The sequence below is a fragment of the Ziziphus jujuba genome, chromosome 9 (assembly GCF_031755915.1).
Source record: "Ziziphus jujuba cultivar Dongzao chromosome 9, ASM3175591v1".
Taxonomy (NCBI): Eukaryota; Viridiplantae; Streptophyta; class Magnoliopsida; order Rosales; family Rhamnaceae; genus Ziziphus; species Ziziphus jujuba.
Window position 1 is genome coordinate 17,580,319 of NC_083387.1, and position 22,775 is coordinate 17,603,093.

General features: G+C 32.5%; 3 pseudogenes; 1 reads left to right on the top strand and 2 right to left on the bottom strand.

The window, feature by feature from the left end:
* Window positions 1–1,192: 1,192 nt before the first annotated feature.
* LOC132799405 (lysine histidine transporter-like 8) lies at window positions 1,193–13,479 on the bottom strand (annotated as a pseudogene).
* Window positions 13,480–15,615: 2,136 nt separating this feature from the next.
* On the top strand, window positions 15,616–16,852 carry LOC132799406 (cytochrome P450 94B3-like; annotated as a pseudogene).
* Window positions 16,853–18,655: 1,803 nt separating this feature from the next.
* LOC132799499 (SWI/SNF complex component SNF12 homolog) lies at window positions 18,656–21,645 on the bottom strand (annotated as a pseudogene).
* Window positions 21,646–22,775: the final 1,130 nt, after the last annotated feature.

Below are 22,775 nucleotides of genomic sequence, written 5' to 3' on the forward strand. Positions count from 1 at the left end.
CTCCCAGCTTAAAAGCTTCTTCCAATCTCTTTTAAAATGCGGCTCCATAGTAGTATGTCCAAAAGAGAGTAGTCAGGAGGGAATTAATTGTGCAGAAAATATTTAAATAAATGGATATGAAAGTGTTGAATAAATGGAACCATCTTCCATTTCTCATCTACCCTCATTCTCATTAACTGTCTAATAAAGTGGAAAACATTTTGCATGTTGTTGCATTTAACACACATTAGGGGACTTGTGGGAGCTAAAAAATTGGTAAAATGTGATAACCATAGGGGTTTCGGTAATTACCGATGAAAACTACGGTAATTTTTCCAACAACTACAAATTGATTACCATATGTTTCATTGGTAATTACCGAAGGCCGTACAACAATCAAATTTTTGTGCCAATTTGAGAACTTTTTCAGAACTTTTGGGGTTTTTTCTCCTTAGGATAATTGAAAAATATATATTTTGCATGTTGTTGCATTTAACACACATTAGGGGACTTGTGGGGGCCAAAAAATTGGTAAAATGTGATAACCATAGGGGTTTCGGTAATTACCGATGAAACCTACGATAATTTTTCCAACAACTACAAATTGATTGTCGTAGGTTTCATCGCTAATTACTGAAGGCCCTATGATAATCAAATTTTTGTGCCCATTTGAGAACTTTTTCAGAACTTTTGGGGTTTTTTTCTCTTTAGGATCATTGAAGAAAGTATATTTTGCATGTTGTTTCATTTAACACGCATTAGGGGACTTGTGGGCGCTAAAAAATGGTAAAATGTGATTAACACAGAGGCTTCGGTAATTACCGATGAAACCTACTGTAATTTTTCCAACAAGGACAAATTGATCATCGTAGATTACAACGGTAATTACCGAAGACCCTACAGTAATAAATTTTTTTTGGCAATTTGAGAACTTTTTCCAAACTTTTGGGATTTTTTCTCCTTAGGATCATTGAAGAATGTATATTTTTCATGTTGCTGCATTTAACACATATTAGGGGACTTGTGGGGGCAAAAAAATTGGTAAAATGTGATAACCACAGGGATTTCGGTAATTACCAATGAAACCTATGATAATTTTTTCAGTAAGGACAAATTGATTACCATAGGTTTCATTGGTAATTACCAAATGCCCTACGGTAATCAAATTTTTTTGCCAATTTGATAAAGTTTTTCGAATTTTTGGTGATTCTATTCACGGCTTCTCCAGCCTCCTTGACGCTGTTTTTTTAAAAGACATCTTGGCGAGCAATGTAAAAAACTTAAAAACACCCATAAATCCTAGTAGAACCGGAACAAAACCACCATTTGCTAAAGATCCGGATTCTTCCAATCCACCATTCAAGTATTTCTGAAGTAGCAGAGAAGAAACAACTACAAGTGAGAAGGTAAAAGCATTCCGATAGTCGTAGAAATAAAGGCGGGATTGAAGATGGGTATCATCAAGCATTAGCCAGAAGATTTGAGCATTGCTTTCTTCGAACTCAAACTTGTTGTCTTTAGATTTGGTCCTCTTTCTAATTTCAGCATTGGCTTTTGATAAGAACCCAGAAGCCAAATCGGGGGAGCCACAAAAAGTTTTCTTATATTAAATCTAAAATAAAGGACATACAGATTTTTTTAAATATTTTTAAAAATATAATGGATATTAAAGGACAAAAAAAAAATTGACTAATTAAAGGATATATATCATCATAGTCCATCTAAAAGGGACATTGGACCAAATTCCCCTTAAAAGAACTCTACAAATGCAATTGGATATTGAAAATTTCACTAAAAGAAATTAAATATTTGAGACATATTGGCCCAAATATTGGTTAATGGGCCAAAAAACCCCTTCTATATTTGTAAGCAAAGCCTTATTTATTTTAAATGGTTGAGATCCTAATGAGCAACATTTATTTGGAGCTGTCAATGAATCTGTGGCTTGAAATTCAGAGTATTATGGAGTAGAAATATAAACAGTTCAAACCAGTAAAATTTTTAGAGATTGCTGAAATCCTAAAATTTATGTCATTTCCATAGTTCATTCCTCTTCTTCTTGTATTAACTATTTCATCTTTGATTAAATATTACATTATTATTTTTTTCGACGGCTGTTTCTTGGAATGCATATTCGTATACATAGGAGGATCCATCAATTAAATTTAGCCAAATTTAAAGGGTAATTTGGCCCGTTTCCCCCTATTGGAAGGGCTTTAAGGATAGATATCCTCTCCTATCTCATTTTTTTTTGTTTTACCCTTTAATATCTATTATGCATTTAAAAAACATTCAAAAGACATGGATATCCTTATCTCTCCCTTTGTCCAATTTTTCCACAAAACACGACCACCCGTAATTTTCTTAACCTTTTTCAACCCAAAAAAACAAAAAATCACTTTTTCATCCATTCTAAGTTTTTGATTCAATACAAGCAGTTTGAAGGAGTTTCTGGAAGGAAGAAAGAAAAAAAAAATGAAGAAGAACCCGCACAGCATGGGAGAAGAGGAGTTTCTGGAAGTGAAAAAAAAAAAAAAAAAAAGAACCCGCACAGCATGGGAGTGCACTTTGAAGGAGTTTCGGGAAGTAAAAGAAAGAAAACACAAAAAAATAAATAGAAGAAGAACCTGCACAGCATGGGAGAAGAGGAGTTTCTGGAAGTGAAAGAAAGAAAAAACAGAAAAATAAAAAAGAAGAACCCATGAGCTCCTTTTCCTTTAATTTTGACTTCAATGGTGTTTAGAAATATTAAAAAATGAGAGGATAAAACAAAACAAAAATAAGATAAGACGGGATATCTATCCTAAAAGCCCTTCCAAGTGGAGAAAATCTTGCATATCACCATGGTACCATATCAGATTATGCCACTTTCATTAGTTTATTGCCACGTGTTAATATTTTTGACACCTGTTCCTTCATTTATTTTGTCATTCAAAAATATCCAGCTCACCATTTTTTTAATAAAAAAAAAGTAAAGTTTTAAAAATTTTTAAAAAAATTACTCGTACGTTTTGAAGAACGATCTTTCATATTCCAGATCTGGCTTCCTCCATGGTTTCGCAATCGTTAAGTGATAGAGCTTGAATATTATACTAGATAGACTACTAAACCTGCTCTATATTATGAAGCAGATCACAAAATACATCAAATAGGTATGTTGAAGTTAGTTATTTTGGAGGTTCTTCATCTACTGATAGATGGCCAGATCCAAACACAAAAAGTCTTCATCTAAGTTTGATGAAGGATTTTTTTTTTTTCCTAGAAAGTTTGATGAAATTTTTTACCGGTAAAAGAAAAAAACCGAACAAGCATCATATCCAATATTTCATTTGTCTAATTTCAATTTTAATTGATAATTCTTACAAAAGTAATAAAATAAAACTTATCCTCTAGAGATCTCAAACCTGAAGCAACATTTCATTCACTTTTGCAGATAAAATAATAATAATAATAACAAAAAAAAAAAAACCCTCAAAGTTTAGAAAAATGGCTCAAAGTTCAGAAAAATGGCGAAGTATAGCCACAACAAAGCGTCAATATTCCAAATCTGCTCCTATTTTTAATTCACCACCTATATATTGAAAAAAATATACTAAAATAAAAAAAAAAAATAACCCAAAAGCTTAAGAAAATGGAGAAGCAAATGGGAGAGCCACACTTTGGTTTCTCCATGGGAGGTTTATGCGTGTAAAATCCGGCTAACATGTTTGCTATTATTTTCTCCAACTACGGTCGGAGTTACTTGTGAAACTGCACATATAGTGTCACTACGAAAGAAAAAAGAGCCATTGTAAAAATATATATATATATATATATATATAATTATGTTACCTTTTCAAAAAAATAAAAAATTGTGAGTTTGGAAAATTTTAAATGATGAGGCAAATAAAAAAACAGATGTCAAATAATCTTAACATGTGGCAAAAAAACTAATGAAAGTAGCATATTCTGATATGGTATCATGGTGGTACGCAAAATTTTCTCTTGCAAAAGGGACAACGGATCAAAATCTCCTAACTTAAAATAGCCTCAATTTGGTTGGGCTGAACTTAAATAACTCTAATCCAACACAAACCAGACTTCCATTTTAAATGGGCCCCTATTAGGTGTTATTCTAAGGGCGTGCATTATGACAATGTTATTCCTAATAGAATTTTAGCAATAAAAAAATTGAGTAAACAACGGATGATGGAAGTGATTTTTGAAATTCAATAATATTTTTGTAATTAAACCAAATTTAAAGAGACTTATGTGAAATTAACCTTAAAAAAGGAAAGGGTTAAGGCCTCTTACCATGTGCCAAGAGCATTATATCAATGCACACTCTTGTATCCCATTTAATAGTTTTGAGCTTATCTTTTTACATTTGGAATGTATTTATCTTAACAGTGTATTAGTACGAGTTAGGTCTCTGCCAGGATATATCTAAGATACACAGAGAATATAAAGTAAACAAATACATTATATTCTTTTATTATTTTTGAAAATGACATTCCTTATACACGACCATCTTTTCTACTACTATTGCAATTTGCGTAAATTTTTAAAAAAATCCCTATGCATTTGAGAAAATATTTAGTTTCAAATTTCCAAATATTATTTAAATGTTTGGCGGATCCCAACTAAATAATATTCAAGTATTTATTCATGTATTTAGTACATATCAACAGTTTAATTGAAAATGAATGTATTTTTGGCATTAAAAAATGAGTCATATTTTCATGGTAGAAACAAAAACCTTTAACCTATCCAAGTTCAATATAGCCAATTTTTTTTTAATTCTTTTTTATAGATTTTCATTATATTTTGCAAAATTCCATTGTAGTCCTTTTATTTTTCATTTCTGTATAATTTTAGCCTCTTATATATTTTTTTAAAATTTTTTATTCACTGTTGTTCAAACTATTACTGTTTTTGTAGCGGTAAAATAATAGAGAATACGTCTTCGCATCCAGAATTTAAATCTTGATCTAAATAACATTATAAGCTTTTTAATAATTTGATTCACATTGAAACTAAACTGAAACAAAAATGAAAATGAGGGACTATATTGAATTTTTCCAATGCAAATATACGTTTTTGCAAAAGTACAAAAAATAAGGACCAAAGTGAAGGAGAAGGGGTTTTTTATTTAGCTAGCTACAAAAAAACTAGTTACAAGTTTCAAAAAAAAAAAAAAAAAAGATAAAACAGAAAATAAAAAAATTAAATTTAAGGTACAGTTTGGTAACGTGGTTGATTTTTAGTTTTAGTTTTATTTTAATTTATTTTTATCTAATTGTATGTAATGTATTTATATCAAAATTAATTAGTGATGGTTAGATTTTGCTAAGGATCTAAATAAACTATAAAATTGAAAAAGAAAAATACTTAAATACCAAATTAAATGGGCTTTCAAATTGTGTTTGTTTTTAGTTTTATTTTTTTTATTTTTTTCTTTCTTAATTTCTAATTAATAGCTGTTTAATATGACTAACAAACTATAATGACTATTAGCTAATATTTTACGCTAATATTTTACATAAACAAATTAAAATAAAAGCTAATGACATATTACCAAGTGGCACATGCGTATAAAGCAAGTTTCAATTTGATAGATTTTTGTTTAATTTTTTTATTACCATTACAAAATTAGAATAGTTATTTATCATTCATGTATTCTTAGTCTCCAAAAAAAAAAAAAAAAGAACCATAAATATTATCAAAGATGTTATATGTAATAAAATTAACTTGATAAAAACAATATAGACAAAAAAAAAAATAAAGAAAATAATTAGCTGCAAAATGATCTTCAAAATGGCAGCCACATAAGCTGCGACTATTTGATACATCATGGCCTTTCCAAAATTTTGACCACTATATATATATATATATATATATATATGTGCGTAATTCCAATTATTAGCAAGTTTTGAAATACCCATTCTTTTTTTTATATTTCTACAAAAATTTTCTATTTTTGAAAGGTCAATTATAAAATATTATTTGATACTTTCACATTTCTAAAAGGTTTTTTTTTTTTTTTTTTAATAATATTTCGACATTCAATAAGTTCATCTATACAAGATATTTTGAACCTTACTTGTTAGTGATATTTTTTTATAACCAAATACCACTAATATTAAGGGTAAAAAAAATTGGCATTTAAGCCTTTATCCGCCAAATTCCAAATGGCTGCAGCAACTAATAAAACACTCAAAATTACTCCCAAGCAACCCAAAACCATATTAACCCACCACAATGCACTCTTGGAGCTTGGTCTCTTTATTGCTATCCATATGAAACATGGATAAACATAAGTCAAAGGCATTGTCATGCCTTCAATAAGAGGAGCCAAGCTACCCAAAAATGGAAAAGTCGCAGCTATGAAGAAAGCCAGCCCTCCAAAGAAAAGCCGAATATAATTTCTAACCCACCTTGGGCACTTCTTTTTCTTGCTGCTGATATACCTAAACTCCAAGTTGTCGTAAACGACCATGGCGTACATTTCAAAATAGCAGTCAGTATTGTTCCATTGAAGGGTATCTATGACAATAATTCATTTGAAATATGTTTGTAAATATATGTTAATGTAAATAATGGGACAAGAAAGCATTTATGATGGTTGATTTTTTTTTTTGTTTACCTCGTCTCCATAAGCCCAAAATCCTGCTATTGCTAGGGAAAAACAAGCACATGGCTATAGTGTATATGAGATTTTGACTGCTCTCCACATTGTCTTGCGGGATAGTTGTTTTGAATCTCAAGGCAATGTCCCCTGAGTCATTGGGATATTATTGGCTTATTTGATATACAAATGTAATAACAATTAAAACTTACTACTCAGCTATTGTCAATTTGCACATAGTTTTGTGGAGTTCAAAAATAAGTATTAAATATCATAAATCGTTTTCATCGTTATCCTTAAACTTTTCATTTAACATAGTAAAATAAGTATTTTAAAATTTATGAAACTTTGATGGAAACGATAAAGTTTAAATCGTAAAAAAAAAAAAAAAAAAAAATGACAAAAACAATTTGAAAAATTAGAAAAACAAAGGAAATTTTTTATAATGTGACATGCTAACTTTTGGTATATATACAAGTTTGGTTTTTTTTTTTTTTTTTTTTTGATACTCAAATTGTGCCACAGGCAACAAACAAGGTGAAAGTCTGAGCAGATGCCAAAATCTAGACTCAAAACCCATTTCTCAAATTCAAATTCCGAATGAATAAACAAAGCCAAAAAAAGATTAATTCTGCTGACCTGATTCTCAAGCACAACATTGTGCCCTCTGAAGCAAAGAACAATGATCCCAATTGCACTCAAAATTCCACCAAACATCTCCACACCAGATTCTTTCTTTACAAGTGGTTCGTGAAATGTATGTGGGCCTATCCATGCCGATAGAAAAGGCCCAAAGAACCGTACAATAGCCCAAAGCCATGATGGCAACGATCAAAGACGTTTCGGCTATAGAATTCAAGTTGGGAAGCTGAGCCATGGATATAGCCAAGCAGGTGAACACCAAAGGCCACTCTGCACCGCTCAATGACTTGGCATCGCAATCTTCTACTTCGCCACATACGGTTTTAAACGGAAGCTGCATGGTCCCACCTCCTGTGATGCTCAGCATCACACATGTTCCCCCTGATAGGTACATTACTGGGAATATGGATAGCAGTTTCCCCAACTTTGTGCATGAAAAAATATGTACCAATTTGGTTTTAACAGTTTGTTGGTTAAGGCATAATTTTGTCAGATACGGCAGCAGCGGTTTGATTAAAAACAAAATCTCTTTTATTATATTTTTATGTTAAAATGAAAAGACTTAAATTCAAATGATTGTCCAAGAAAACACGGTGGCTGTTACTGTCGGATTAATAGTTTAATAAATTAGACCCTTCTAAATGAATAGAAAGTATGATCGAAAGAAGTGGTTGTACCAATCAAAAGCAGTTATTGCGAGGAGGAAGTATCTGCTGCAGCGAGGTCTAGAGGGAGATTCATGAAGTTCTGAGAAGTGATGTGGTGTAAAGCAGCCACATAAATGTCACCGAAATGCTTATCATCCCCCATGCCCTGCACTCATTCAATAATGCAACTCATATGTTACACTCATGCTTATTTGATTCCCTTCTTCTTTTTTTTTTTTTTTTTTTTTTTTTTCTTTTGTCTTCTCTTTGGCTTCAGAAATAACAATTAAGAAATTAATTAACTCCTGGATGCTTCATATACTGAATTGAATAGTAATTTTCGTGTCATCAGAATTTTTTTTAAAATTTATTACATGATCCAAAATCATACTGGGAGTACTCGTCTTTTGTAAGTATATCTACTATGGAAACACCATGATTCTTAATGATAAAGTTGCTACTTCTCAAAAATGATAGTGGAGATAAATTATAATTTTTTTATTATACGATTTTTTTCTACATTATTATACTCCTAGTAGGTGAAAAAAAAACTAATAGTTGTAACATAGTACAAAAATACATTAGAGTTTTATTTTTGGTGAATAAATTCATTTGAGAGTTATTTACCAAAAATTAAAAAACAAAAATTACATTAGAGAGTTTATTTTGGTAAAAAAAAAAAAATATATATATATATATATATATGTACACCTTTGAGAGTGAGTCATTGAGAACCAATATCGTTGGTACTCTTTTATTAAGCAAGCCTACAGGTATCAAATTTTTTTTACCAAAATTTTGATAACTAATTACATGGCAATTTTTTAATAGTGTTAAATTAATTTATTCTATTTTCATGGGAAGATAAATCACTCAAAAAATGTCAAATCATAGATACCAAAATTTTAGTAAAAAAATTTGATCATTCTAGATTTATCCTTTTTTATTTTGTGGTATTTTTTTGATAAATACTGAATTCATTACAGAAGCGCACAAAAAGCCTCCTAAACGAAGGAATTACACAGAAGCACCACAGTCAAGCATATCAAATGCCTGGATTTTCAAAATGTCTCCAGGGAGGGAAGATAAATTACAACCAATGTTAAATAACAAACTATCATACAAAGCTTTTTTGGCAAGCAAAATCTGCCAATCTATTAGACTCCCTGGAATTCCATGAGATAAACCAATCAAAACTAGTAAATAAGGATCTAAGATAAATGAAGTCGTATTTGGTCATCCAAGATGAGGGGTCCTCTTGGTCATTGATTCCGTTAACAACCATTGTCAAGTTTGAAGACTAGTAAATCTTGTCCCATTTCAAATCTGCGACCACTTTTGCAATCCAAACTAGCGTCTTAAGTTCAGCTTCCTAAAGAGAACCACAGCATCCAGATTCGATGCAAGCTGAAGAAGATTCCCTATGTTATCTCTAGCAACGAAAGCTAAACCTGCCTTGCCATTAACAAAGGCTACATCAATATTGATTTTCCACCAGCCTTCCGAAGGTGCTTCCCAATAGTCCTTGAGCTTTTTTGAGATATTCTTGTCAGCTTTCTCAACATATATGAATTCATCCACAAGGCGATTGAATCGAAAGACCACTTCCATATTTGGTGTGACGTTGGAGAAGAATTTCTCATTCCTACAAATCCATGCAAAATACATGAGTGATGATAGAAAAATAGATATAGTTCATCCCTCCATGCTTTGGAAACAGGCTTATGGCTTAGGGTTAATGCAAAAGTCCATGAGCTCCCCAATATTAGAGACCTTCCAATTATCAAGTCTAAAAGCTTGCAAAGGCAATCCATCTTATACAATGGCATTCTTTGAAGATGTGGAAAGCTATTTCTAACCTTTGCTTCACACAAAATACAACATTGCTCTCCCTTCTCAGTTTTACTAAAAAGAACCTCATGAGTGGGAATGGCATTAGCTAAAATTCTCCAAAGAAAAATTTTCAGCCGCTCATGGATTTTAAGTTTCCAAAGCTTCCTCCAAATTTTGTTACCCCCTCTCTGCGATTCTTCTTCAAACAACATACCATAATAGCTCTTGACTGAAAACTTTCCTTCTTTATTGCATTGCCAAATCAGCTTGTCTTCATATTGGGTTCGCAGCAACTCTAGTTGAAGAATAGCTTCTACCGATTCCATGCTGCATATATTATGAATCAAAGCCTCATTCCAAGATTGTGAGCTCTCATCACATAGTTCATAAATCCTTCTCTAGTTGGAAGTAATTATATCCTCTTTTGCTATCGGATTCTTATTTGGGAGTCCGGAAAGCCATGGGTCTTTCCAAAGATCAATGGATGCTCGCTCCATCACCAAAATGAGAGTAAGACCTTTGCGGAGGATCTTCCTTGTTTTAACTATTCTTTGCCAAACGCTGGAAGTCCCTATTTTTAGTGTGTAACCAGAAAAAGTTGTGTTAGAGAGGTATTTTGCTCTCAGCAACCTTGTCCAAATGCTATCTTCTCCACTTGCCATCTTCCAACCAAGTTTAGTAATAAATGATAGGTTCATGTCTTTAAATCTCCTGAAACCCAGCCCTCCTAATTCTTTTGGTTTACAAATATCTTCCCATGCTTTTAGTGCAAGGTATCCTGAGGACTTAGGCTTGGACTCCCACCAGAATTTGTGCACTAAACCATCAAGTTCCTCACAAGCTCCTGACGTCACAAGATGGTTAGACATGGTGTAGGTTGGAATGGCCTAGACAACTGATTTGATTAGAGTGGCTTTGCCCACCTTGGAGAGGAGATTTTTGTTCCATCCTTTCAGTCTACTCCTAACTTTTTCTTTGAGTTAGAAGAACTCCTTCAATTTGTTTCTTCCCATAACTAAGGAGTTTCCCAAGTAGATGGCATTGCTCCCCATTTCCTTGAAAGCCAGGATATCTTTTATTGCTTTTTTGTCTTGCCTAGGGGTATGTTTTGAGAAGAGAATATTGGATTTTTTAGTATTAACCCTCTGCCCCGTCTAGCTGCAATACTTACTTAAACATTTGTTAACAACCATGGCTTCTTGAGGATCTGCCCGACACATGATCAGGAGGTCATCTGCATACATCAAATGTGATATGGCAGGAGCATTTTAGGCAATTTTGATGCCATTTAGCCTTCCATGTTCCTCCTCTTTTGCAAGCATTCTTGTAAGAAATTTCGAGCTCAATATGAAAAGAAAAGGTGACAGTGGATCGCCTTGTAGAAGGCCTCTCTCTGGCTTAAAAGATCTACATATGCTTCCATTCAAAAGTAAGGAAAAATTAACCGAACTTATGATCATCCATCGAAAGTACAAAGAAAAGCCCCACACCACGAGAGCCTTGTCAATAAAACTCCATTCTAAACGATCGTAGGCTTTCTTTAAGTCAATTTTGATAATCATCAGACCCTTCTTTCCCTTATGAGTTTTGATCTAGAAGACAACTTCCTGTGCAATAACTGTGTTTTCGGTAATCTACCTGCCTTTAACGAAGGCTCCTTGGTTGGAGGAAATGATCTTGTCTATCAAGAAACTGAGTCATCTAGCTAGAAATTTTGCTTCAATTTTATAAACGAAGTTGCACAAACTGATCGATCTGAATTGGTTAAAATTCTGCGGTTAATCGGTCTTGGGGATAAAGACTATGAAGGTTTCATTGGCTGGTTGAGGGATTCTTTTGATTCTGAAGCATTCTTGTGTGAATCTCACAACTTTCTCCTACACCGTTCTCCAATACCTCCTTAAAAATATGCATGAAAAACCATCTGAACCAGGACTTTTGAGAGGATGAAGGCTCCAGATAACATCCTTGATTTCCTCAGCTGTGAGGACTCTAATCAACTCGAGATTATCTTATATGGTACTTGGATTGGGAGAAGATGGGGAATCTTATATGAATGAATTTAGGTAAGTAACTAAATAGGTTTTGGACTTTGTTCAATAATATATATGTCCAAATCCAGGTTTCAATGTGCACCGGCCTAGTTTTTGGTTGGGTCTGGGTCCCAAAACTTAAAGATGGTAGCTGAGAACGTTATTTTATCTTAATGGAAATTAAAAGGAAAAAAAAAGGTGAAAAAAAAATTGTGGATTATTCGATCAAAGCAATGTATCAATAAAATAGAAAACAATAATAGTATTATGGTAAATATAATAAATAGCCGAGTTCACGTATAGCCAAATGAATTTTTTTTTTTTTTTGGAAGTAATTATTAGTAAATGGTATATGCTATCATATATCATACATATACATATATATATATATATATATATATATATATATATATATATAATAAAATTGTATTATGGGAATGTTCATATTTTTTGATTGTGCAGACGTTATAAAAAAATGACAGTTTTTTTTTTTAAAGCTATCATCTTTGTGTAATAACGATGATTTAAAAAAAAAAATTATCTATTTTTATCATAAAACGATCCTACATATATGTATGGATAATATAATGATTTTATAAGTTAATGTCAAAAAATCAAATTAAATTAAAAATAATCGCTTTGTCATTATTACTTTGTACTATTTAATTTTATAAAATTAAAATATTTTAATATCTATATATATATATATATATATTATCAAGTTTGTATTATTTTCTCAATAATATTGTCTTATATCAAAAACAATATTTTTAAAGCATTTAAATTTGAACTTGCCATTCTACAAAACATTCCTACATACATACATGAATAATATCTTAATTTTATAAGTTATGATAAAGTACCAAAAATCAAATTAAAATGAAAATAATCAATTTGTCATAATTAATTTGTACCTTTCTAATTTTATAAAATTAAAAATATTTTGAAATATTTATATCATCAAGTTCCTATTATTTTGTCAATAATACTGTCTTATGTCAAAAACAATATTCTTAGAGCATTTAAATGTGAACTTTCCATTCCAAATCATATAATTAATGAACGTAAGATTAACCAACAATATTATCAAAAAAAAGAAAAACAAAAGAAACAAATCGACAAATTAACCACATATAAAAAGTTGACTCTTTTAAGTCTTGGATCCAACCTAGGAATCTACATCACGCACTGCCCAGAACTCGCCAGGAAACCCTCCATGACCCCACCACAACTCCGGAAGATTCAGAGATTCGGTCAGTTTTGGATTTGTGTTAAACAAAATCAAACTACTTCAGAAATCTAACTGAAACACTCTTGGATAATAATCTAAAACAAGATTAACAATTGGATTGAATCTGTGAGCCAAATTGATTGCATTTATGGGTAAAAAAAGAAAATAATCGCATAAAAAAGATCCAAATAGAACAAAATTACTTATTACCATCCAAGAGATGCAAAAGCAAAGGGAAGCGAAAGTGCTTGAATTCCAATTCCTGAACAAAGAAGATGAAACATAGCAGAGAAAGTGTTGCCATTCCTAGACTCAGTGATTGGAAGCCAAGCTTCAATTGGATTTAAAGGCGGAGATGACGGAAAAGAAGACTAATGTGGGACTATCAGTTATGGGAAGGACTTGTACAGAAGACGAAGAATCAAAGCTTTTCATCATCTTCAACATCGAATCGTGTCGAATTGAAGAATTTGAAACACAGCGCACTTCTATTCCCACCTCTCCCATGGCTTCCCAAAAGCCACACTATCTTATTGTTTTTTCCCTTTCCCTAATTCAAAGCAATTAAATAGGGAAAATATTAATGGCTTTCCTGTGGATTATTTTGCTGGCATTACTATACTAGATGATCTTTTTCTTTCAGAGACCAACGGAAACACTTTATGCAATGCATTGGTACCGGAAAGATGCTTTGGTTGATGCATTTAGAAAGTGTTTGAGATGGCTTAGAGAGAAATGAAAAAGAGCTCCCCGCATACATATGTAGAGCGGTTTGGTAGATATTTAATAATAATAAAAAAATGAATTGGCATTTGGTATAATTTTAACATAAAAACAAAAAGGTGTTTGGTATAAGATAGTAAAAATTTTAATTTAAATAACTATTTTAACTGAAATAAAAAAATAAGTGTTTTATATTTATGCTTAGTAAACAAATAAAAGAATATTAAAATAATATCATCATTTACCATAGCTCTTTAAACAGAAATAACAAAAAATTGTTTTATAAATTAAAACCCGTATGAGGGTATTCACTTTAATTACTAAAAAACCCTTTTCCTTTTTCATTTTCTCACAGCATTTTAGAATTCCATTCTACCAAATGTTTTCGCTTTTTGCTATTAGAAGTTTAGAACCACACCTTTAAAAACCCAATTTCAATTTTATTTGACGCAATGGAGCTTTTAGAATCTTTTTAAGTGCGATGTAAAACCAAACACGGTGTGAGGATATGATTGTCCAATTACACTGAATTATTCAGATCTTCTCCTACATGGCAGACGTGGCCTCGGCCGTACAAACTAAGAAGGATTCAAGGGCATGAGCATGATTCACCAAAAAAGAAGGGTCTGAAATCTGAGCATGATTTTGCACACATCATCAGTGACGTCATTTTTGGACTCAAAGTCTGTGACGTCATATATATATATATATCACGTACGGATGCTAGGGGAAGGAAATCACATCCAGATATATATATATATATATATATATATATATATATATATATATATTTTATTAAGTAAATAAAAGAAAATTAGAAAAGGTGAAAGAGAAACGGAAGTCATTGCCGTGTTTGAAAGAAACTAGATGTAAAAGAATTTCGAACCTATTTTTTATGTATTTGTTTTTGTTTTTTGTTTTTTTGGTATGAAAGTACTTTTGATCATGTATTTGATTTATTACTGGCTGTTTGTATTTGATGTTTATACTATTTGAGTTATTTCTTTTCTCATTTGAAAAAGAATCTGCACATTTTTTTCAGTAATTATAATTTGATCAATTTTTCATTTTTTATTTTTTTTTAGTAATTTCTTTCTTTTATGAGAAGAAATAGTTGTCATGAAGGAAATACTTTTTATTTATTTTTAAAATAGATAAAAAATTTTATTTATACCTTTTTTTAGTTTTATCATTATTTCATTCAAATTTCATGGTTTTTTAAAATTATTTTTGCTTCCTTTTAGTTAGTTAAACTATCAAAATAAACTAATATGTTAGTTTTTTTAATCAATTTTTATCAATTAATTTTAATTTTTAAAAATCAAAATTATATTTTTATAATGTTATTCAATCAAAAATTACAGATTTTTAACTTTCCATTGAACTTTACCAGTTCAAATAATTAATAAAAACTTGTTTGATGTATATAGAAAATTAAAAAAAAAGTTAATGATAATTTTTTTTTAAATATGAAATTTAAATAAGAAAACAAACAGGCATATGGCTACTAATTTCTTGAAAAATAAGAAGCATTGCATTAATTAAAGTACCAAAATACCATAAAGAGCTTTCTGATCAATTGGGATGCGAGACTTTTAATTGTAGACTTTCAAGATTCCAAGTTATCATCACCGGACATTACCTGTTGGGCAATACTAAAGGGATAATACCATAACAATTATAAATTTTTTTTTTTTTTTTTTGGTTATTGTGTGAACAAATATTCGCTATTTCCTTCTACAAGCATTTTTTTTTTTTGGGACAAAAATATTATGAAAAATAAATTACATATAAAAAAAAATAAAAAAAAGTGTAAATGAAAAAGCATATTCCGAAACACGCATTAAAAGTTTCCAGAATATGAGCAATTTTAACATGTGATCGCACGTAGTGATGATGGTTTGCAGCAAATTTGATATCATGTGTGTCATGGAATCCCTGGCAGCTGCAGCTCAAGAAGTAGAGTTACAAGACCTCCTAAGAAGATTTGCATTCAATGTGATTTGTAAGGTTTCTTTGGGGATTGATCGCTGCTGCTTGGATCCTTCTGAACCTGCCTCGCCGATTGCTAGAGCTTTCGATGCTGCGTCGGTTATATCTGCTCAGCGTGGTGCTGCACCTTTGTTTATAATTTGGAAGACTAAGAGATGGCTTGGAATTGGATCAGAGAGAAAGCTAAAAGCTGCCGTTGAAGAATCCATGCCTATGTTATGGAAATAATTCATACCAGGAAGAAGAAGATCGAAGAAGGAGAATTCGTTGGTGAAGATCTCTTAACAAGGCTAATAACAGCCGGGCATGATGAGGAGGTGATTAGGGACATGGTTATAAGCTTTATCATGGCAGGGAGGGACACAACTTCAGCAGCAATGACATGGCTATTCTGGCTACTTTCTTGCCATCCAGACGCGGAGAAGGAAGTTGTGAATGAGATCAAGGTTGTGAAGCAAGAAAGAATGTTAAGTTACGAATCTCTGAATGAGTTGAAGATGTTAAAGGCATGCCTTTGTGAGTCAATGAGGCTTTACCCGCCAGTAGCATGGGATTCAAAGCATGCCATGGCCGATGATTTGTTGCCGGATAGTACTCACGTACGGGCCAGAGACAGGGTGACCTACTTCCCCTATGGGATGGGGAGAATGGAAGCACTGTGGGGGAAAAATTGGTTAGAGTTCAAGCCGGATAGATGGTTCCTTGAACTGGACAAGGAAAGAGGAGAACAAAAGAATGTATATCCTTATAAGTTTCCAATTTTCCAGGCAGGTCTAAGGATCTGTATTGGGAAGAAAATGGCATTTATTCAAAGGAAATATCTAACACTCCGTCCCGAAATATACCGAAAATTTTTCAAATTTGACCAAGGTTGACCAGATTTGACCGTCATTGACCGGAAAGGGATCAAATGTTGACTTTTGCTCTTGATGGAATTTCACATTGACCGAGGTAACGTTACGAACTACACATTGCCACGAGTCTATAGACTAGTAGCACATTGAAGACGGAGTTACAGTTTGAAAGTTATGAGCAAAATAAGTTATAAGCAAAATAAGTTGAGGTCCAAACTGTCCAAGAGGTGCCCGAGTTAACTTTTTGTTCATGCAAAGTTGAGCTTTGACTCATACATGGTTTTGAAGTACTCTTCGATACGAGTTCATAGACTAGCGGTACGTCCGATTTAGACATGTGGTTTGAAAGTTATGGACCTGTAGAATTTTTCAAATACAGTATTATTTTAATATTATTTTTAATATGTGAACAATACTTAATAAAGGGTACCATGTGTCACAACGGTGAAATGCCACATGTCAATCATGATTAAATATCATAATATTTTATTATTATTCTATACAATAATATTATTTTAATATTATTTAATTATTTTCTTTTATTTTCTTTTTCTTTCTTTTTTTTATTTTCTTTTCTTTTTTTCCTTCCCCCACGTGGGAAAAACACCCCCCAGCCCCCCGAACCTTTCTTTCTTCTTCTTTCTTTTCCTCCTCTTGGGTCCTTGAAGTTTCTCAATTTCTGGCCACCGAACGGCCACACGCGCCAGCCAAGGAAGGAGCCCATTCCCCAGCGACGCCAACCTCCAATTTTCCCAGCCAAACGCCACCGGACGCGCCCAGATCGGGCCGGTGAAGTCGGTGGCAGTGGGTTTGAGTTTTCCGGCAATTCTCACCGTTTCCGGCCAGCCCAGTCCAATCTTCCATCCCTTTTCCCAATATTTTGGTTCTTCTGAGTTCAAATATGGTTTCTAATTGTTTAAATTCGAAGTGGGTCGCGAGTTATGAGGAGGTGAAGTTCGGCCGGTATTTCCCGGGCCAATTCCGACCACCACCGGCAAATTCCGACCACCCACCGCCATTTTATTCCCATTCGTTTTCGCTCTCCCTCCTTTCTGTCCCACTTATTTCTTTTTTTTTTTTTTTTTTTTGAACAACCGCTTATTTCTTTTAAACACACCGATTTTGTTGATTTGTTGCATATTGGGCTCTTTTAAAAAAAGATTAAAAAATATATTATTATAATTATTACAAAAATTTGCATTTTTTGGGACATGCTTTTGTATTTTTGATAAATTATAAAAATCCCTCTTTAATTTTCATTTTTCGCATTGTCACGTTTCTTACATGGTTCTTTTTCTTTTTTTTTTTTACCTCTTTCTACATGAATTTTTCAAATTTTAATTTGCAAATCATTTGGTTTATGTGAACCAAAAAAAAAAAAATTGATAAATTATATTGAAGACAAACATTTTTCCTGGACATTTTAATTTTTTTGCAATGAAAATTTCATGCAATGTGATCTTGCAGCAGAAATATAATGAAAAAGGACGTTTCGTAGTGTAGCATATGAAAAATTCACAAAACAATAAGGATGATAGTTTAAATTTTCTGTTTTTTATTTTCTTTGTAATAAGATGCATTTAAATTAAACTAGTACCACTCTCATAAATAATATTCTCTATTATATCCATTTGTCAAGAACAAACAAACTTAGAATGGAAAGTCAGTATTTCTACTAGTTGTGCGATGTATTCTATGAAAATCAAGAATGATAAATACTAATTTTAAATTTAAATAATTACCAATATAATTTCTATAAATTAATAATAAATTCTAAAATAAAAACATAGCATAGTTTTTCTCTATCCACGTCAGGTTTATTATTTTATTAAACCTATTTATTAACACAAGTTAAAATTCAAAAAGTCTCGCATAAGATATTGCAAATGAAAATTCTTCGTCTCTCAATTTGCTCCTCATGTTTGGGAAGGCAAGACCACCTTTCAAAACTTCAAGGCAAAGTATCAACTGAAGTCCTTGAAAGTGCATAACATAAACAATACCACACAATCACACTTGCGGAGAGCAAAAGAAGCCCTCAGCGACATCAACTACATCTTTAAAATTACAAATCAAGCACCGTAGACTTATAATACAATTTTTGTACACGAAAATTAAGCACAAAGCATAATTAGCATAACAAATCCACTGATAATTAATAGTTAAAAGAGTTACAAAACATGTCGTGTTTCATTTTACCCCTCAAGTAGCTTCCTCCCTTCTCTTAGTATTAACTCCAATCAAGATATACATGTTACATCTGAATTTTTCCATATTTGACTCCAAAATTGAAAGGAAAACCACAGCTATCTGCCCTAGAAATAGCTCCACACTTCTCTCGTGTACTTCCAGAAGCATCACTTCCTGCAACTGGCTTGCAGTTTAGATATCAGATAACTGCATCTTCAACCCTGATAGAATGAACACTAAAATTAATAACGCACACAAAAAGGCAATCACACTCATCAAAGTTCGCAATACGGATAATAGATTAAGTGTTTGGATAAAAAATCAAAGTAACATATAAAATCACAGCCATAAGAATTCTACTATACATGGTATGTCTCGGTCTAAAGGGAGTCATGAAAACAGCATGTCCAAAATAAATGAGTCCACTTCGCCATCCAACATATTCAAATAAGATCAACATATTAGACAGGGAAGAAAAACTACCTTTTGATAATGAAAAACTACCCTTTGATAATGAAATAACTAGTTATAAATTTGGCTTCCATTTAGTACATAACGACCAGCAGATATTAAATGTACACATTTATGAAAAAAAGGCAAAGGTAGATATTTTAAATGCAGAAACCAAGGGGGCAATTATCAACATAACAATGGATAGCTTACCACGGTTGGCTGAAGAAATCTGACCGATGCTCCTTTTCAGCACTGCAGCTTGCTTCTCCAGATACAAGCTTCAGATCCTTGCTTTGAGATTCAATCAAAGCATTGATAAATTCAACTGGTGATTGACTGAACCCAAGGAAAAAGGCCCGCCTTCGACAGTGCCCATGGATTTTTCTTATTGCTGAGCAAATTGCTTCATCGCAAGCATCAATCTCTTTGTTCTTCTCTGAACTGACAACCCCCTCAGAATTGGAAAAGGAACATCAACCAATACATCGTAACAAGCAGTTCCCACCGGACTGTTTCCTGAAAGCTTGATCTTATGCTCCAAATATATGGGTTGAGGAGGGAACAAATGTTCAGAAATCTTCTGAGAGACCATCGTAAATTTCATCCTATCTTCCCCAAATACCTTTTGAGGAGGTGGATCACAGTGAAAGAAAGAAGGATCATTCGGGTTCTGCAACTTCATAGCCTGCACATACTGCCAGATCGCAGCCATTATTCTTGGTCGGGTATCAACCTCAATTCCAAGAACTTCCATTAGGGGCTGTGAAAGCTTAAATTTCTCTGGCATGTAATTCATTTCCAAGGGAATATTCACAGTAAATTCTTTATCCCCTTTTCTCTTGACCTCAAAGCCCTCATGTGGTGCAGGTGACCGTGCATTTTACCAGATAATGATGTGGTTATCAGGGTATAGTCTCTGGTCCAAGGAAATGGTTACTCTCTTGAAGAAAGAAGAGCACTTCGGGTATAAGGGGTTTGTTTTCTGTACAACTCCAGGCTGATCCGGATCTATCCCATCTTCCAAGATCCTCCCAACTATATCTTAAGAGTCCATGTAGGGGGCTCGGCATTGGGCTTCTTTGGTATTGTACGAATCTGATTAGCAAAAGTGTTAAACACATAAATGCGAAGGGTTTTCTGAATGCAAGGTGGGCTTTTAAGGGCTTCCTGAATATCAACCTTCTTTCTAAAAAGAGCAGCATCAACACGAGCCTCAAACTCAAGAAGCTGTGTGTACAGAGCAGATTCAGGCAGAATTGCAGAAACTTTATCTTGCAGCTGCTTCTCTGGGAGCTTCTGCTTCTTTCTACAAGCAGCAGGTGTAAGTTCCATTGTTCTCAAAGGTGAGAGCATGTTCGTAGGGGAAATACCAGGTGGCCGCATAGGAGGTTTTTGAGGAAATCGCTTCAAGCCTGAATTACCGGGTGTCAGGGTGAAGAAGAACCAAGATATGCGATGCCTTGGTTCTGGTTAAGAGTGAGACCCTGTGCTTGCAACTGAGGTTGGAATTGAGCATGAGCAGCTTGAACCTGAGCTTGAGCTTTTGACTGTGCCTGGGCAATGGCTTGAGCTTGGGACAGCTGAAACTGGTTTTGAAAGCCAGCAGCAATATGAACTTGAGCTTGTGATTGTGAAAATGTGGGGTTTCCACCCATAGATGGGGCTACCATCCCAGCATTACCAAATGGGGATGAAGAACCACCCCCAAGGTTCTTAGGTTGATTATTACTGTTCACAGACATAATATCTCTATTCTCTAAAACCACAAACAAAATCTAAAACCACCAAAAGTCTAACAATCTACTTTCATAAACCAAAGGCCGTAAAAGAAACCCTAAACTCAAAAATCAGAAAACAAAAGACTGCAACTTTATGCAATATATCAACCAAGAACAAAGAACCAGGCAACAGCAGGAGCTGAAAATTCAAACCTCTTAAGGAACTTCCCCAAGAAAAGACAGAGAGGAAGAAAAGAACAGACCCAATTCTTTAGAAAGCTCAAATCTATTGGAAACGCATAGTTGGTAGCAAAGAGAACCCTAATTCATGAAGTGGGTATTAAACCCTAATTTTGACACAGTTCGAGCTTGTGGAAGACACTTCGAATCAGGACCTGAATAAGCAGAATTAGAGGATTTGAAAGAAGACCCAGATCGTGAACAAGCTCTAATTTTCTTCTTCTTCTTCTTTGTTTGTTGTCCCCGAATTGGTGCGAATTAGAGAAAGCGAAAATAGGTGAAATTTAGGGGTGGAAAGTTTGAAAATTGAGAGAGTGGAAAAGAAAGTGAAAGAAAGTAAAAAGGAATATAATATGCTTACAGAGAGTGTGAAAAAGTCCAAGCTTTTTGAGGTTTTCAGGCTCTTTTGCTTCCCTCCACCTGACGCCGACGAGCGAGGCACATTTGTAATTTTTCTTCTTTTTTTGGCTGAGGGCTCGAACCCAGCTCACAGGCTTATTGAAATGGCAACGGCTTCTCTCTTTTTTTTTTTTTTTTTTTTTTTCAGAATAGGGGTCTTTTTCAATTAATCATTGTTAACCTTTTCTTTTTGTTTGCAGAAATCTTTTTTAATGGATTTGACATAATTATTTAAAATTAAAAACACATATCCATTATACAAATATATATATAAATACACAATTAAGAAAAAATTATGGCAGGAACATTGCTAATAAAAATTTATGGCGCGAACATTGCTCAATTTGAAAAGTAATAGTAAAATAATATGAGTGGTGTTTTTAAAAAAATAAATTATAAATGAATTTTAAAATTTATTAAATTAAAAAGGAGGTTTGAAAGAAAGTAAAATATATATATAAGCTAATGTTATGGTGTGGTCTATTCGCATATAGATCCACACCACAATCACGTTCTATATATGTATATATATCTATACTAATGTTAAGTCCATGCGATACATAAGAAATAAAATCGTAATAGATAATTATGATAATTATCAATAAAAATTTATTAATTATAATTGAATCAAATATTAAAGCACACATAAATATTTTAATTGGAATATATATAAATTTTAAAAATTATAAATTAATGTAACTTTTTGAATCTTTTAGTATGATAATTATTTCTAGATAACTATTAATCTCACATAAAAATTCACCTATAAAATATACTCAAAGTTTGTTTTATTTGAAAAAATAAAAAAATATATATCAAAAATCATCCAATGATAAATGCAAATAAGATTCTAATTTAACATTTAAAATAATTATGGATAAAATAACTCCTAACTTTAAAGCACAATATCAATGAATTTACTTGCCTTTTTATAAGATTCTTAGCACTTAAAATTAATTTTAACAATAACCTCTTCGATTATATTTTCAAGAAAATTGACAAAAAATATCAATTATAAAAAACATAAATTATTGCATAATCAACTTTATACTTATCAAACAATTCGTATTTATCATGTTCAATCGTACTTAAAATATCAACAAACAATTTGAAAATAAAATTTTATATCATCATCTTCCTTTTTTTATTTTCCCACTTTCTCTATTCTTTGTATTTTTTATTTCTACTATTTTTTCAACATTTTTTTCTTTTTTGGTTTCTGCCTCTATTCAAA